Genomic DNA, 18,487 nt, shown 5'->3' on the forward strand with positions numbered 1-18,487 from the left:
TCTTAATATCAATGTGAGTTCATCTATTTTTCAAAGTAGATATTTTATAGCAACTTTTTATCGACAATATCATAAAATTAAATATCAGCTGGCTAATTAATTACCGTCGAACATCACCACTTAAGTTCTTTTGAGCTTCTTCAACACATCTTTAATTTTGTATAAACATGTACATTCAAACAAAGCATGTAGTATCGAACTAGTTAACTATATATATATAAAACTATTGAAGAAGCTTTGTCTTTCGCAGAGTTGTCGCTTAAATACGCCAAGTTAACACAAATTACATACTAGCTATTTTTAAACTCTTAAAATTACTTTTGAAAGAGAGAAAATTTTTAGCATTACATAAATATCATACGTTTTTTTTTTCATACCAATGTTAGATGACCCCATTTTTATTTTTAAAAGCATGCCAATGCGGACTTAAAATAAATGAAGGAACAATAGTATATAAAATTTGTCGTTCTATGTGCTTCTAAGCATAATGCATGATTGTGACGAATAAATAGTATTTTTAAGGATAAGTTCTTTAAACTATGTCAAAATCATCTTGAAACGCACTTTTATATAAACTAATTCAATTGAATCTAGTGTAGGACGCAATGACTTAATCCTTGCAATCATATAACAACTCGAGCTATGGTAGGAAGTTAATGATCAATCCTGACATATTTGATTGAACAAAGTATCTGATAGCCCAAGAAGAACTTAATTGGATGAAATATTTGTTTTATAGTTTAACTTAAGACGACGATCAAATGTGAGGGCGAAACCTTGCTTTGTTGGAAGTTGGTTTGATGTTGAAGGGAAGACATTTTTTTTCATTTATATAAAATTGGGATATATACACACACATATGTATATATATGTTTTTTTTTCGAAAGCATTTTAAAACGTTTTTAAAGCATTGATAATCAATGTCTATGTGTTTAATCACCTAGTTTGATCTATAATATTAAATTTTCATCGATATGTTAATATTTTCAATACCGATAAAAGGGTTGGAAATATATTTTCATTATAGTAAAAAAATTCAAATAAACATCAAAATGCCTCAGATACAACTATTTTATTAACGTCAATAACTACTAGACATGTTTACTTAAATGAGATTATTTACTAATTTACACTTTTCTTTTTGTATTTTCATTTTTTTGTTGTTATAATTGTTCGAAATCAACATTTTATCAATATTTCCAACAAAGTCTTTATCAAATTAAGAAACCAATATTTTTATTAAATTGATATTTCATACGGTTCAAATTAAAAGAAGAATTTTGTTTTGAGTTATCCATCTCCAAATTGAAAACGGAAGTAAAGAAAGAAGATCTTAGTGTTAGGTGATATATAATTAGATTAACCTAGTTACGAAAACTACCAAAGGATGATCTTCAAGCATAGTAGACAAGAAGAGGGCCGAGGTGATGTCCATAGACAAGAAGTCCCAACATGCTTTCACGTAGGGGCAGATGACGAAAAGATGACCTCAGAAATCCTCGTCCCCAACCCCAATATGTTAAATTACACAATGAAATATTACTTCTAAATTTTCACAAATTTCAAATATGTCCTCAATCCTAAAAAAAGAATGTTAAAGATACTTTATCATTAATTGTGAATCGGATCTTTAACATTAATTGCGAATCGAAAATCATTAAAATTTTGTTTCTAAAATTTTCTTAAATTATTAAAAAGTTTCATAAAATAAAATTTAACTTTAAAAAGTTAAGAAATACTCTCATTGATAAAATTTAACTTTTTTTATTTTATTTTATTAATAACTGTTTTGGTATGTTTTAAAGGATAATTTTTTGCTTTGGAATTTTGTAAGATTAAGTTCACTTTTATGTTTAAACAAGGATTTAAATATCATATTGATTGACATGTCAAATTCTTAATTTTGCAAAAATACAATTTAGATGGAGGAAAAATTATAAAAACAAAAACGTCAAAAAAAAGTACAAGTTAGTAAATATTCTATTATTTATATAATATTAATATTAGTGTTATTTGATAATTTTTTTTAACTTATAGACTTTAGAAATATTGATTAATGTTCTGTAAAAATAATGATAGAAATATCAACCTATTGATACAAAATTAACTATAGTGTAGTTATCAATATTAGTTTTATTTTTTTAAGTTTAAGATATATAAAATTTAGTTTGAAGATTGGATTAATGAGTACTTAATTTTTTTTATATGTTTAAAAGAATTTTTGAAACTTCTCAGTAATTGATAAGATATATTTTTGAAAAAAAATCTATATTTTTGAAGTTGAACATTTTTTATAATTTAGTATAGAAAATATTTTAATAACACTAGGAACAGTTACAAATATAACTATCATACCTAAAGTAATAATAAATGTCATAATACAAATGAATTTATAAATATAACAAAATTTAAATCCAACGTTTAGAGTCTATTGATAATAAAGTATCATCGATAAGAGTCTATCAGCTATTAAAAATATTCCTCGTCAAATCAAGATTTAAAGATGGTAAATATTGCAGTAAGTAGACTAGTCTATGACATTAATTAAGAAGCAACCCAATTGAATAACACATAATTTAAAAAACGAATCTTTGTTGAAATCTATAAACACAAAGACCTATAGTACTGCTAGAGAAAGCAATCCAAACCAACTGCACATCAGAAGCAAAATACATGGCTACCCAGATGTATAAAAACCAAATTTAATCCAACAAAATTTTACCGAAAGATGAACATATCGATGTGAATTAATAACACCCCACTTAGTTCTAACATGAAATATCTAACACTAAAGCAAAAGAAAGATCTAAAAGGTTAATATGCAGTGCCAGAAATAACATCCCAAGAAATTTAAGCTATAAAAAGAAGATATTACAGCCTCACCAAATGCAATCTTTGTTTTCAAGTTTTTAACTTTCCCCGGTGTACTGAAAAAATGTACTATATGATTATGTTGAGAACTCATGCAATGTACCATCATCCCAAATATAAGCCAATATCAAGAATTTTGAACTCAGACACTCAGTTGGCACACAATTTGAACATACAATTTCTCCAAAACAAGCAGTAGATCATACAAAAAGTTGAGACAATTGTAAAATAACTGTTGATTGTAGTAAATGGGATAACAGTTATAAGACATCAGTCACCAAACTCCTTTTTCTATTAAAAAAACTGATCGGGCAGTTTTAGGCTTAAATTAAAAAAAAAAATGATTAAATAAAAAATTTGGTTCCTACGGTTTGAAGAGCAGTAGACTTTAAATTCGCAATAGATAAAATCCTCTCCCGTTAGTTCACAATTCAACCAGATATTATCTAAAATTAAAATTTTAAATTGACACACACTGAAGACTTAGGCATATGTGAAAGGTAAACCTGGAAGAACAAAGTCTTGGGGATGAAATAGAAATAGATACCAAAAGCACCTGCACAGACATAATAAACTGAATCTCAATATCTATCTAGTGATACTTAAATGCTTCTATTTCGAGGGTTTCATGAAGGAAGCCAAAACTGATGGAAAGAGATTCTGAACAGCAGCAGACTAAGCCTCAGTTAAATGAATGTCGAGAACAACTGGTGTTGCAATCTTAGTTCTAATATCTCTTTGGAAATTCTCACTTTTTGTTTTGTGTTCAACAAAAGGCTTAGTCACTGGGTTTCACTCTCGCATTCTCCATTTTCTTCTCTGTTTAACAAACACTTAGAAATTGATTTGCTTCTGTAACATTTATTTCTTCCATCGATTTCATTTTAACACATGTAACGTAATAGGTATTTTATCAATTACCTTAATTAGTGAGTCCAAATCATTATAATGAACCAAAGGAATTAATTTCAATGATTCTGTAAGTCTATTGAATTATCCAAGACAACATCCAAATTATAAATAGATATTTATTAAGACCTCACTCAGATTTGCAAGGAAGTTTATAGAATATAATCTATGTAAGCAACATTCAAATTATACATATAAATTATAGATAGATATTTGGCATTCGTCTTGGGCTTTTTGGGGTTTGGATTCGATAGAACATTCATATATTGAGATATAAACATAACCGAACTTACAAAACAAACCAGTTAATTTGAATAACGCTCAAATTACAAACCTCCACCAAGGAAAAGAACAAGCAAAACACATTGAAAAAAGTAAACCAACAAAAAAAAACCAAAATAAAGGCAAAGAATCCAGAACCCAGAGCCAAAAAAAAAAAAAAAAAAAAAACAAGAATGGAGAAAACAAGGCAAACTAAGATCAAGAATCTTCAGAACCAACAAAATAAGAACCCTACAAAGCTTCAAAACGTGCTTTAACTGATTAGCTTTCATGACAAAAAGGGACTAGAAGAGATCTTCAAAACGACTTGAAACCTATCCCCAAAGGCTGAGAATGGCTAGATGTCTTTGATACAAAAGTTGTAGTAAAATCTCAGAATTCCAACCAACATTCAATCTATGTATCATTTTCTGAAAATTTCAATAAAAATAAGTAGAAGTCCAATCTTCGACCTTAAAAAAAATTCTCTTATTAATTGTCCATTTTTTGAACTTTTCAACCAACAAAAGAATGGCTAGATGTCTTCGATCAAAAAGTTCTAGACAAATCTCAGAATTCCAACCAACATTCGAACTATGTATCTCTTAATTTGTTTATTTTCTGAAATTGTTAATTAGAGAAAGTAGAAGTCCAATCTTCGACCTTAAACCAAAATTCTCTTATTAATTTTGCCCATTTTTCGAACTCTTCAACCAAATTTCTACTTTGTAACCAAAAGAAGGATTAGACCTCTTTGATGAAGTCCATGGAGACATCACTCCAAATGGCATCAGGAATTTCCAATGGTATCAGCAGCTCTTCTGGAGATAGAGCACATGTTTTATTTTTCTGACATATCACACACCCATCACAATATTTCTTGATGTCCTTCATCCCCTTCCAATACAGCTCACTAGTCATTCTCTTGTAAGTTCTATCTAAGGAAGCCTGAGTGTCCCCTAAAGACCGAGTCATGGTAAGTATGCATAATTGTGAGTAATAAGGAGGAAGGTTTCGAAAGTACCAGCCTGCCCTTAACTTCAGTACCCTTTGCTGCATAGTGTAACGTGGAATCTCCAACTTGTGTTCCTCTATGAGTTTGATAATTTCGTGTAATGTTGGGTCTTTTTCCACCTCCTCCCGAATGACAGCCACATCCAAAAGAGCTGGGGCAGTCAGTTGGTTCAAGTGCACCGTAGGTGGAATCTGTGACAATGCATCTGCTGCTTTGTTCTCCAAGCCTATATAAACCACCTCAAACGAATACCCCAACAACTTAGCTATCCACTAAGGTACTGGGGTTGTATGACCCTCTGTTCAAGCAAAAACTTAGGGATCTCTGATCGGTTTTCACAGTGAATTTCCTTCCCAACAGATATGGCCGCCACCCCTGGACTGCAAACACTACTGCAATTAACTTTCTTTCATACACCGGCCGTTATTTATCTCTCATACTCAAGGTTTTGCTAAAGAAAGCAATTGGCCTCTTGGCTTGAGTCATCATTGCCCCCACTCCAAAATCAGATGCATCTGATTCTATCTCAAATGGCAGATTAAAATCAGGCATAGCCAATACTGGAAGGGTCACCATTGCCATCTTGAGCTTTTCAAAAGCTGTGTTAGCCTCTTCATTCCACTTGTACGTCCTTGTTTTCAACAGTTGAGTGGGGGGAGCTGCCATAGTGCTATAGTTTTGCACAAATCTGCGGTAGTAACCAGAGTGCCCAAAAAGTCCTCTAACCTCTCGAACATTTGTGGGAATTGGCCATTCCTTTATTGATCTTATCTTTTCAGGATCCACCTTAATCCCTTTCTCTGAAATGAAGGGGTGTAAGTAGCTAATTCTTGGCTTTGTAAAGCTACACTTATCCAGATTAGCATATAATTCACTTTCCCTCAACAAATCCAGTACTACTTCTAGATGTTGCACATATTCCTCCACCCCTCTACGATAGACTAGGGTATCATCAAAGAAAACGAGTACGAACCTGCTCATGTAGGGTACGAACACCTGGTTCATTAGAGCTTGAAAGGTCGATGGAGCATTGGTCAAGCCGAATGACATTACCAGGAATTCATAGTGGCCTTCATGGGTGCGAAAGGCAGTTTTCTCGATGTCTTCAGGGCACATTCTAATCGAATGATATCCATCCCTGAGAATACATTCGCTCCATTTAGTTTGTCGAAAAGCTCTTCAATCAACAAAATTGGAAACTTATCGGGAATGGTTACATTGTTCAAGGCTCTATAGTCTACACAAAATCTCAAGCTCCCATCTTTTTTTTTCACTAACAAAACTGGGCTGGAATAATGACTTATGCTTGGTCTGATAATCCTAGAGGCAAGCATTTCATCCACCAATCTCTCCATCTCCTCCTTTTGGTGGTATGCATATCGAATGGTCGCATGTTAACAGGATCCGTCCCTGATTGTCACCTTTTTCTCGGCCAATCAAACAAATCAGCATATTTGTCAATTAGGGCGGTTATATGGTTCTCCTCCTCTGTAACATTGGCTCTTCCACCTCCTCTGTTTCAACTGTTATCTCCCCCCTTCCACCCCTGCATTCCACCAAAAACCCTTGGTCATCTTCTTCCCAGGTCTTCATAATGCTTTTTAGGCTAACTCGAGTTTTCGTGAGGCTCAGGTCCCCCTGATTGTCATCTTCTACCCCTAATCATAGAATGACAACACTAAGTTTTTCTAGTCAATCTCAGTAACTCCTAATGAATGCAACTACTGCATTCTTAAGATCACATCCACTTCTCCAATTCCAAGTGTAGGAAGCTGTCATTGACCTTCCATTCCCCAACCCAAAACTTCGACATCTCCCTTTGCCTTTTAATGCAGTGCCCAAACCCAGTATTACTCCATAGTTGGGGCGTCTCATTCAGCGGCAAACTTAGTTTCTTCACCAACTTCTCAGCAATAAAGTTGTGGGTAGCCCCACAATCCACCAGGAAAACTCTCTTCCTCTTCTATCTTCCCTTTAATTTTCATGGTTCCCGAGTTTGTCAAGCCTACCACTGAATTAACTTATAATTCGATGTTCAGGTTTTCTACATTATGCACTTTAATCGTTTTCATCTCTGTTTCAACATCGAAGTATTCTTAAAATTTCCGGCTCTTCCCCATTCTCCTTCACCAATAATAGATGCAATTCTTCGTTCTCTTTGGCCTTAGACCTATACCCCTTATGATACTTCTCCTACATCTAAAACACAGCCCCTTCTCCCTTCTTGCTTGGAACTCAGCATTCGTTAGCTGTTTGGTAGGACCGTCTCGGCGGTTATCCCCAGCTGCAAATTCTCTCAGGGTAATCGTTCTCATTGGCCAATCGCTTGCCGCCATAGTGTCACTTGCACTTGCCATATTGGCATTGCATGTGTGATGTGTTTTATTGAAGGTTTGCTATCATAAACACTACTCAGCCCACATTCTCTCCAAAACATTTCCTAATTCTCTATTTTCAAAGCCAGCCTCATCATTTGGGCCAGCCCAATGGTTCCAATGTCTCCACTTCTGATTTCAACCATGGGCTTAGCCCATTCATGAACATCTCTTCCAACAACACGATCTGTAGGAATGCTACTGGTGCCAACAACTTATCGAATCGGTTCCTATATTCCTCCACTGTAGCCTCTTGCTTAATGGTGAGGAATCTACCCACTAATGTGCCGTTTCGGATGGACCGAATCTCACCAACATCTTTTGTTTCAAGTTGTCCCATCCCTTAAAAGCTTCCCACCCCTCTTGGGATCAGTACCAATCTAACGCTGGCCCGACGAAGCTAACGACAACCACTGTAAGCTTTTTCGAGTCAGACAAGTTATGTATCCCGAAGTATCGATCCACCCGAAATAGCCAAGAATCCAGATCATTTCTGTTAAACACGGGCATTTCCACTTTTTGAACTTGTTACGATCTGTTGAACGCCCCTCATCAGCTTTCTCTTCTTCCTTCGATTCCGTGGACAGAGCCGTGACAGTTGGTTCATCGCTCTTAGTTTTGCTCGAAGAACCCTCGACCACTTGGTTCCTCGACGAATCATCCCGAATGATCCCCTCTATGTATTTCAAGATGACTTGATGGTGCTGATATTACTTATCGATCTACGCATTCATCTCAACTATGTTCTTCAACAGTAGTGCTATATTCTCCTCCATCAATAGGAGCTTCAAAATCCCTTGTTCTACCATATCCAGTTTCTCTTCCACTTTCTTAGCCATGATCGTACATTAGCCCAGGTGATAAGCTTTGATACCAAATGTAAGGTACCAACAAGTACCTATTCTTTCTATTGAGACATTCAAAGAAATTTACCAAACTTACAGCACAAACTTAGAAATAACGATCCAAGCGATCATTCACACTCCAAAATGAAATAGAACACTAACAAGAAATACAAACCAGAAATCCAGACGACAATGACTAATACCTAGAAAACAACAAGGACAAATGAAGAACAAACAAAGAACGAAAGAACCTGGAAATTCTCTGGCTTCCTACCCCTCGAGGAGGAAACAAGCCCAACCTTTCTTCTCTAAAAAATGGGCTGCTCCCTCCTCTCACCTTTTTAATTCCCACTACTAACTCGTGGTCTCCAACTTCCTTGCTCTCCTCCCCACTTCCACGTGTAGCCTCCTCATTTCCCACATTGTTTTTTCTTATTCCTTCCATTATAGGTGAATAAAATCGAAAAGCCTAGCACGTTCATCGCCAACTTCTGGAGAGAGTAAGTAGCAAGGACATAGTTAAACGTGCGCAAAAAAAAGTTTGAAATAAACTCTATTCATGTGATTAACCTCCATCATTTGTCTCCCAAAAGGAGAACAAAAGTACCAATCTTGACACTAAGAGGTTCTCCATCTTAAAAGAGAGGTAATGTGACTCTTATAAATAAGAAAATCCAAATAGCTATCACCTAATTTATCTTTATCATTTGTATCCTGAAGGTGACCAAGTGTGGCATTTAAACACCAAGAAGTTGCTCGCCTTAAGATGGTTAAGTGACGTCTATCACATCAAGGACCTTCGTTCACATTTCTTTAATACAAGTTAGTTCACTATCCAATATTCACACCATTCCATATCACCTTCTATAGAATCTCTATTGTAAATAGTAGAACTAATACACACATACATACCCACATACTTTACACTATATAGACATTTATACCGCTTGGAATGATAAGTAGACGTTATAGCTAAAATTTATAGAAACTCCCTGTGTTCGACCCTGGCTTACCCAGTAGACCTATCGCCTCGCTTTCACTTGAGCATAATTACTTATACTCAACGCAAATTAAGTAATTATGCGTGGAAAGAATGTGTACCTTTTATTGCACGATCCTAGCCTAAAGACATAGAGAACATCTCGTATGCGAGGATCATGCCTTATCACGTAGCGTAGTTGCAAACATAGAACCTCAATGTAACATCAACGAATTTATTAATAAGCATATGAGAGGCGCGTAAACAATTACCTACTCTTTAATCTAAAGAATGGCTTGGTGTCTCCATCAAAAAGTTGTAGTACCAACAATCTCTAATCTTATGTTTCTCTTAATTTTTTCAATTTATGAACTATTCAACAATTTTCTACTTGTAATCCAAAGATTAGCTAAGCCCCTTCAACTCAAACGTTGAAGTCCAATCTCCAACCTTACACCAAATTATCATCGGTGTCTTTTAATTTGTTCATTTTTCTAACTCTTCAACCTCCAACCTTAATCCAAATCTTAAACTCCAATCTTCAACCTCCAACTAGAATTTTCTTATCTTCAATGTCTCTTAGTTTGTTAAATTGTCAAACTCTTCTATTGAACTTTAGCTTTTTAATCCATAGAACGACTAGACCTCTTCAATCAAAAAGTTGAAGTCCAATGACATACTTTAATCCAAAATTTTCTTATCTTTAACTATTTGGCTTCATAATGGAATACATAACTATCAACAACAAATTTGTCTGGTCCCTTTTTTAATATATAACCTCTAACGTTATGTTTCAAACTTGAACAAATCCTCCATAAGTCTAAGATTTAACTTTATTTGTCCATTTTCTTGACTATGCATCCAATAAGCTACACTTTCATCCAAACAATAGCATGTTGCCTTCAACCTCCAACCTTCAACCAAAGTTATTTATCCTTTGTATCTCTTATTAGAATTCTTCAACTTAATTTTTGCTTCCTAATCCTAAGAACAGCTAGACCTCTAAAATCAAAAGTTGATAAAATCATACTTTAATAAAAAAATCTCTTACCTTTTCTTATCATGGAATACATAACTATCAAAAAAAAAATAAAAAAGTTGTCTTTTCCTTCTTCCAAAATATAGTCCGTTAGCCTTATAAGTTATAAGTACCTTTATTCGTCCATTTTCCCAGCTTTGCATCCAATTATCTAATTTTTAATCCAAAGAATAGCTTGGTGTCTTCCATCAAAACGTCATAGTCTCATCTCATACTTTAAACCAACAATCTCTAATCTTATGTATCCCTTAATTTTTCCAATTTATCAACTTTCAACCAATTTTGTACTTTGTAATCCAAAGAGTGGCTAAGCCTCTTCAATCCAAATGTTAAGTCCATCTCCAAACTTAAATTAAAATTCTCTTATCTTCAGTATCTTTTAAGTTGTCCATTTTCTAAACTCTTCAACTGTACTTTAGCATTTTAATCTATAGAAGGGCTAGACCTCTTGAATCAAAAGTTGAAGTCTAATCACATACTTTAATCCAATATTCTCTTATCATTACCCTTTTGCCTTCGCCGTGGAATACATAATTATCAACAACAAATTTTTGTACTCCCATTTTCAACATATAATTCTAATCTTGTATTCCAACATCAATAACTATAACAAATCATCCATAAGTCTAAGAAGTAACTTTATTTGTCCTTATGATTTACTTCAAATCCAATTATCTACTCTTCATGCAAAGAATGCCTAGGTGTCAATGATCAAACTCTTAACCTAAGTATCTTTTGATTTCTCCATTTTTTATGCTCATTGACCAAACTTCAGCTTTTCAAACAATAAAATGACTAGACTTCTTCAATCAAAATGTTAAGTCCAATCACATACTATAATTCAAAATTCACTTATTTGCCTTCATCATGATACATAACTATCGACAACAAATCTATGTTTAACCTTTTTCAATATGGAATCTCTAACGTCATGTTCTAATGAAAATAACTTGACAAATCCTCCACGGTCTTATTATTTGTCAATTTTCTTGAACCTGCATACAATAATCAACACTTTCATCCGAATGATGGCACGTTGCCTTCATTCAAAAAGTTGTAGTCCAATCTCGAACTTTAAACCCAAATTCTGATCATCTGTATCTCTTAATTTCTCCAATTTATGAACTCTCCAACCAATTTTGTTCTTTGTATCCCAAAGAATGGCTATGCCCCTTTAAGTTCAAATGCCAAAGTCCAATCTTCAACCTTAAATAAAAATTATCTTATCCTTTGTATCTCGTAACATGACACTTTGAACTCTTCAACTAAATAATAGCTTTTCAATCTAAAGAACGGCTAGATCTCCTCAATCAAACAGTTAAAATAAAATTACTTTAATCCAAAATTCTCTTTATCTTTCTTATCTTCCTTCATCATAGAATACATGACCTTTATTCGTCTATTTTCTTAGCTTTACATGCAATTATCAATCTCTAACTTTGTGTACCTCTTAATTTTTCCAATTTATTAACTTTTCAACCAATTTTGGTCTTTGTATAATCCAAATAATGGCTAGGTCCCTTGAATCCAAATGTTGAAGTCCAATCTCCAACCTTAAACAAAATTATCTTAAGTGACACTTAATTTATTCATTTTTCAAACTCTTCAACAAATTTTATATTTTTCAACCTCCAACCTTAATCCAATCTCCAATCTTAAATCAATTTTCTGAATTATTCATAGTCTTTTAATTTGTTCATTTTTTGAACTCTTTAATCGAACTTTAGCTTTTTAATCCAAAGAACGATTGGACCTCTTTAATCCAAAAGTTGAAATCCAATCGCATTCTATAATCCAAAATTCACTTATCTTTACTTAATTAACTTAATCATGAAATAAATAACTACAAACAAATTTGTGTTTTCCTGTTTTCAATATATAATCTCTAATGTTATGTTCCAATAACAATCACTTGATAAATCCTCCATAAGTCTTACTATTTGTCCATTTACTTCACTTTGCATCCAATAACCAATACTTTCACCCATACAATGGCATGTTGTCTTGTGTATCTCTTAACTTTTCCAATTTATGAACTCTTCGATTAGTAATTTTTCTAAAATAATCTCCAACCTTAAACCAAATTTATCTAATCTTGAGTATCTCTTAATTTGTTCATTTTTCGAACTCTGCAATCGAATATTAGCTTTTTAAAACATAGAATGAGTAGACCTCTTTGATCAAAAAGTTGAAGTCCAATTACATACTTTAATCAAAATTTGTCGTATCTTTACTTATGTGCTTTCATCAATCAATTGTGTTTTCCCTTTATTCATTTTTCAAACTCTTCAACCTCCAACCTTAATCCAAATCTCCAAGTCCAATCTCCAATTTAAACCCAAATTCTCCAATCCTATGCATCTCTTAATTTTTCCAATTTATGAACTCTCCGGCCACTTTTGTTCTTTATATCCCAAAGAATGGCAAGGCCCCCTTAAATCTAAACGTAGAAGTCTAATCTCCAACCTTAAACCATATTTTTTTGTATCATTTGTATCTCGTAATGTCACTTTTATGAACTCTTCAACTAAATAATTGCTTTTAAATTCAAAAAACGGTTAACCTCCCCAATCCAAAAAGTTGAAATAAAATTACATACTTCATTCTAAAATTCTCTTATCCTTTCTTATCTTCCTTCATCACGGAATACATGACTATAAACAATAAATTTGTGTTTTTCCCCTTTCAATATATCATCCATGAGTCCTCTAAAGACCTTTCTTCGTCCATTTTCCTAGCTTTGCATCCAATTATCTAAATTTTAATTCAAAGAAAGCTTGGTATCATCCATCAAAAAATTGTAGTACCATCTTTAATCCTATGTATCTCTTAGGGCGTGTTTGGGGTGCAGAGTTGAGGGGAGTGAAGTGGGTTATTTTAGACCACTCCACGTTTGAGACATGGATTAAGTAAAAAGGGGATTAATGTTATTTTACTCCCTGCCACACACTCTTCCACTCTCAGCCAGGTGCATCTCGGGACCACCACTAATTTTGTTTTTCTCGCGGTCAATCTATGTCGAGATCGACCCCAAGATCTCTTCCCAAATTTTAAAAACTATTTGGAGAAAATTTCTCAATCTCTCTCGGGGACATCTCTGGGCAACCTTAGCCTGAGATCATACTACATAATGCTTATGTTCTTTAGCTCGAGGCAACTTTGGCCCAAGATCATACTACATTATGCTTATCTTCGTTAGCTTGAGGCTATCACGGGCCAAAGCCCCCAGCTAAAGAAGATAAGGTAATTTAGTACAATCCTGGGCCAAAGTTGGCCCGAGATAGCCCCAAGCTAAAGAACATAAGCTAATGTAGTATGATCTCGAGCCAAAGTTGACCTGAGAAAGTCCAAGAAATTTCCTTCAAATAGTTCTATAATTTTGAGAAGACTCTCGGGGTCGATCTCGACCGAGATTGACCTCGAGAAAAACAAAGTTCCTAGTTGTCCCGAGATGCACCCAACTGAGAGAATTGAACAATGTGAGGCAGGGAGTGGAACAATGTGTGAAAGGGATTTCGACGCAAAATAAAGGGAGTAAAATAACATTAATCCGCCTTTTGTTTAATCTATGCCCCAAATGTGGAGATGGGCTAAGATAGCCCACTCCACTCCACTCCCCTCAAGTATGCACCCCAAACGCAAACATAGTAGCACCGACTATAATAGTCAACACCCCAAAAACAGACTATTATACTCCTCAGACTATTAAAGTCACTCTTTACTCCAAACGCCTCTTTAATTTTTCCAATTTATGAACTCTTCAACCAATTTTGTACTTTGTATAATGCCAACAATGGCTAAGTCCCTTAAACCCAAATGTTGAACTTCAACCTCCAACCTTAAACCAAATTATCTTAAGCGACTCTTAATTTGTTCATTTTCGATCTCTTCAACCTCCAACCTTAATCCAAATCTTGAAGTATCTCCAACCTCAAATCAAATTCCTTTAATCTTCGATGCCTCTTAATTTGTTTATTTTTCAAATTCTTCGATAGGACTTTAATGACAGGACCTCTTTAATAAAAAAAAGTTGAAGTCAAATCACATTCTTTAATCCAAAATTCACTTATCTTTACTTATTTGCCTCATTATGGAATAAATAACTACCAACAAATTTGCGTTTTCTCTTTTTCAAAATATAATCTACAATCACTTAAAAATCCTCCATAAGTCTTATTATTTGTCCATTTTATTCACTTTGCATCCAATAATCAACAGCTTCATTCAACCAATGTCATGTTGCCTTCATTCAAAAAGTTGTAGTGGAATCTTAAACTTTAAACCAACAATCTCTAATCCCATGTATCTCTTAATTTTTCCAATCTATGAACTCTTCAATCGATAATTTTTTCAATTTAAGAACTCTTCCATCAATATTGCACTTTGTAGACCAGATAATCTTTAGGTCCCAACAGTCCAATCTCCAACCTTAAACCAAGTTATCTTAAGTGGCGCTTAATTTGTTCACTTTTCAAACACTTCAACCAATTTATACTCTTAAACCTCCAACTTAGATCCAAATCTTCAAGTCCAATCTCAAACCTTAAATCAAATTTCCTAATCTTCATTGACTCTTAATTTGTTCATTTTTTTAACTCTTCAATCGAACTTCAATTTTTTAATCCAAAAAACAACTAGACCTCTTCAACAATAAAGTTGAAGTCCGATCACATACTTTAATCCAAAATTAACTTTACTTGTTTGCCTTCGTCATAGAATACATAATTATCAACAAATTTGTGTTTTCCTTTTTTCAATACAAAATCTCAAACGTTATGTTTCAATGACAATCACATGAAAAATCCTCCATACGTCTTATTACTTGTCTATTTTCTTGTTTCTGCACCCAATAATCAACAATTTCACCCAAACAATGACATGTTGCCTTCATTCAAAAATTGTATCTCCGACTTCAAACCTAAATTCTCTAAATCCTATGCATCTCTTAATTATACCAATTTATGAACTATCCAACCAATTCTGTACTTTGTATCCCAAAGAATGGCTAGGCCCCCTTAAATCCAAATGTCAAAGTCCATTCTCCAACCTTAAACCAAAATTCCTTCAAATTTCAATCGAAATTATTTTATCCTTTGTATCTTGTAATTTGTCAATCTTTTAAACTCTTCAACTAAACAATTTCTTTTTAATTTAAATAACGACTAGACCACTTCAATCAAAAAGTTGAAATAAAAACACAAACCTTAATCCAAAATTCTCTTATCCTTTTTTATCTTCATCATGTAATAGATTACTCTCAACAACTAGTTTGTCTTTTTCCTCTTTCAATATATCATCCATGAGTCTTATAAGTACCTTTACTCTCCCATTCCTTAGCTTCACATCCAATTATCTATAATTTAATGCAAAGAACGGCTGGGGGTCTTCCATAAAAAACTTGTAGTCCTATCTCATACTTTAAATCGATCTTTAATTTCATACTCTTAATTTTTTTTCCAATTTATGAACTCTTCAACCAATTTAGTACTTAGTAATCCAAATAATGGTTAGGTCCCTTCAATCCAAATGTTGAAGTCCAATCTCCAACCTTAAACCAAATTATCTTACGTGACTCGTATTTTGTTCATTTTCAAACTCATCAACCAATTTTAAACTCTTCAACCTCCAACTATAATCAAAATCTTGAAGTCCAACATTAAATCAAGGTTTTCTACTTTTTAGTCTCTTAATTTGTTCATTTTTCGAACTCTCAACGTCCAACCATAATCAAAAAGTTGACGTTCAATCAAATACTTTAATCCAAAAATCTCTTATTTTCTATAATTTTCATAACTCTGCATCCAATAATCTATACTTTCATCCAAACAATGACACACTACCTTCAAAAGTTGTAGTCTAATCTCAAACTTTAATCCAAAATACTATAACAATTTATGAATTGCTTAACCAATTTTGTACTTTGAAATACAAAGAATCAAAATGTCGAAGTTCAATTTCCAAACATACACCAAAATTCTTTTATCCTTTATCCTCAATTCTTAAACCTTAAACCAAAGTTATTGAATCCTTTGCATCTCTTAATTTGTCAATTTCCTTAACTCTGCATTTAAATTATTGCTCTTGAATCCAAAGAACGGCTAGACCTCTTCAATAAAGAAGATGAAATGAAATCACATACTTTTAGAAGTTAGGGGAAAGTAAAGTGTTTATAGCTCCAAGGGTATTTGTGTAATTTAATGTATCGTAGCTTTATTTCCTTTTTTCTTATGTTTATTATGACATGTATATATAGTCTTCCCTCTGGTACTATTTTGATTATTAGAAAATATTGAGAAAGGCTTTTATCATGATTTTTTTCTCCCTATACCCGGTTTTCCAAGTATAGCTTGGCTTTTCTCTACTTTGTTCTTTTTCAATATGGTATCAAAGCGAAGGAACAATGAAACCCTAGCCATCATTGACGAATATCAACCAACGACCACCTAAAACCACGATGAAATCTTATCACGAAACCAATGACCATCGACGATAACCTCAGTTCCAACTTAAAGGGGGTGTTGGAAATTAACTGCTAGCCCCAATTGTATTTATGTAATTTATTGTACCCTAGTTTTATTTTTATTTTTATTTTTTTTTGGGCTTACTATGGCTCATATATATTCTTCTCACTTGTACTCTTGATTATTAGAAAATAATAAGAGAGGTTTCTATTGTAGTCTTTTTCCCCCTCTGCTAGGTTTTCCATGATACCTTGTTCTTTGGTTCTTCCTTTTTCAATACATACTTTAATCCCAAAATTCTCAATTCCTTTCTTATTCCTACATAATGGAATGCATAACTATTAACAACAAATTTTTCTTTTCTCCAATATCGTAAATGAGTCTTATATGTACCATTATTAGTCCATAATTATCTACTCTCTAATCAAAAGAACGACTTGGTGTCTCCATCCAAAAGTTGTAGTACCAACAATCTCTAATCCTATGTTTCTCTTAATTTTTTCAATTTGTGAACTCCTCAACAATTTTGTACTTGTAATCCAAAGAATAGCTAGGCCCCTTCAATCCAAACGTTGAAATCCAATCTCCAACCTTAAACAAAATTATCAACCTCCAACCAAAATTCTCTCATCTTCAATGTCTCATAATTTGCAAACGCTTCGAGAGAACTTTAGCTTTTTAATCCATAGAATGACTAGACCTCTTCAATCATAAAGTCCAAGTCCAATAACATACTTTAATAAAAAGTTCTTTCATCTTTACTATTTGGCTTCATCATGGAATAAATAACTATCAACAACAAATTTATCTTCTCCCTTTTTTAATATATAACACTAACAATATGTTTCAATGTCAATCACTTGAACAAATCCTCCATAAGTCTTAGATGTAACTTTATTCGTCCATTTGTTTGATTATGCATCCAATAATCTACACTTTCATCCAAACAATAGCATGTTGCCTTCAACCACAATTATTTATCCTTTGTATCTCTTATTCTATGAATTCTTCAACTTAATTTTTGCTTTTTAATCGAAAGAACAGCAAACGTCTAGAATCAAAAAGTTGAAATCAAATCACATACGTCAATCCAAGAATCTCTTACCTTTTCTTATATTCCTTCATAATAAAATACATAACTATCAACAAAAAAATCTGTCTTTTCCTTCTTTCAAACTATCATCCATTGGCCTTATAAGTTATAAGTACCTTTGTTCTTCCATTTTCTTTAGCTTTGCATCCAATTATCTAATTTTTAACCCAAAGAACGGCTTGGTGTCTTCCATCAAATGTATCTCTTAATTTTTTCAATTTACAAACTCTTCAACCAATTTTGTACTTTGTAATCCAAAGAATGACTAAGCCTCTTCAATCTAAATGTTGAAGTCCATCCCTAAACTTAAACCAAAATTCTCTTATCTCTAGTATCTTTTAATCTATGGAATGACTAGACCTCTTTAATCAAAAGTTGGACTCCAATCATATACTTTAATCCAAAATTCTATTATCATTACTCTTTTGCCTTCATCATGGAATACATAATTATCAACATATAATCCCTAATTTTATCTTCCAACATCAACCACTATAACAAATCGTCCACAAGTCTAAGAAGTAACTTTATTTGTCCATTTTATTTACTTTGCATCAAATTATCTACACTTCGTCCAAAGAATACCTAGGTGTCAACAATCAACAAATTATAGCCCAATCTCAAATTTCAAACAGATCA

The 18,487-nt window shown here is 33.2% G+C and overlaps 1 long non-coding RNA gene across 2 annotated transcripts in view; it reads right to left on the reverse strand.

Moving 5' to 3' along the window:
• Positions 1-3,005: 3,005 nt before the first annotated feature.
• LOC103503744 (uncharacterized) overlaps positions 3,006-18,487 on the reverse strand; it is a 28,874-nt gene continuing 13,392 nt past the window's right edge. For both annotated transcript variants that reach the window (XR_540876.3, XR_540877.3), the window contains exon 9: positions 3,006-3,427. This is a non-coding gene — a long non-coding RNA (uncharacterized LOC103503744). The remainder of the gene's footprint in view (positions 3,428-18,487) is intronic.

This window comes from Cucumis melo, chromosome 4 (assembly GCF_025177605.1).
Source record: "Cucumis melo cultivar AY chromosome 4, USDA_Cmelo_AY_1.0, whole genome shotgun sequence".
Classification (NCBI taxonomy): Eukaryota; Viridiplantae; Streptophyta; class Magnoliopsida; order Cucurbitales; family Cucurbitaceae; genus Cucumis; species Cucumis melo.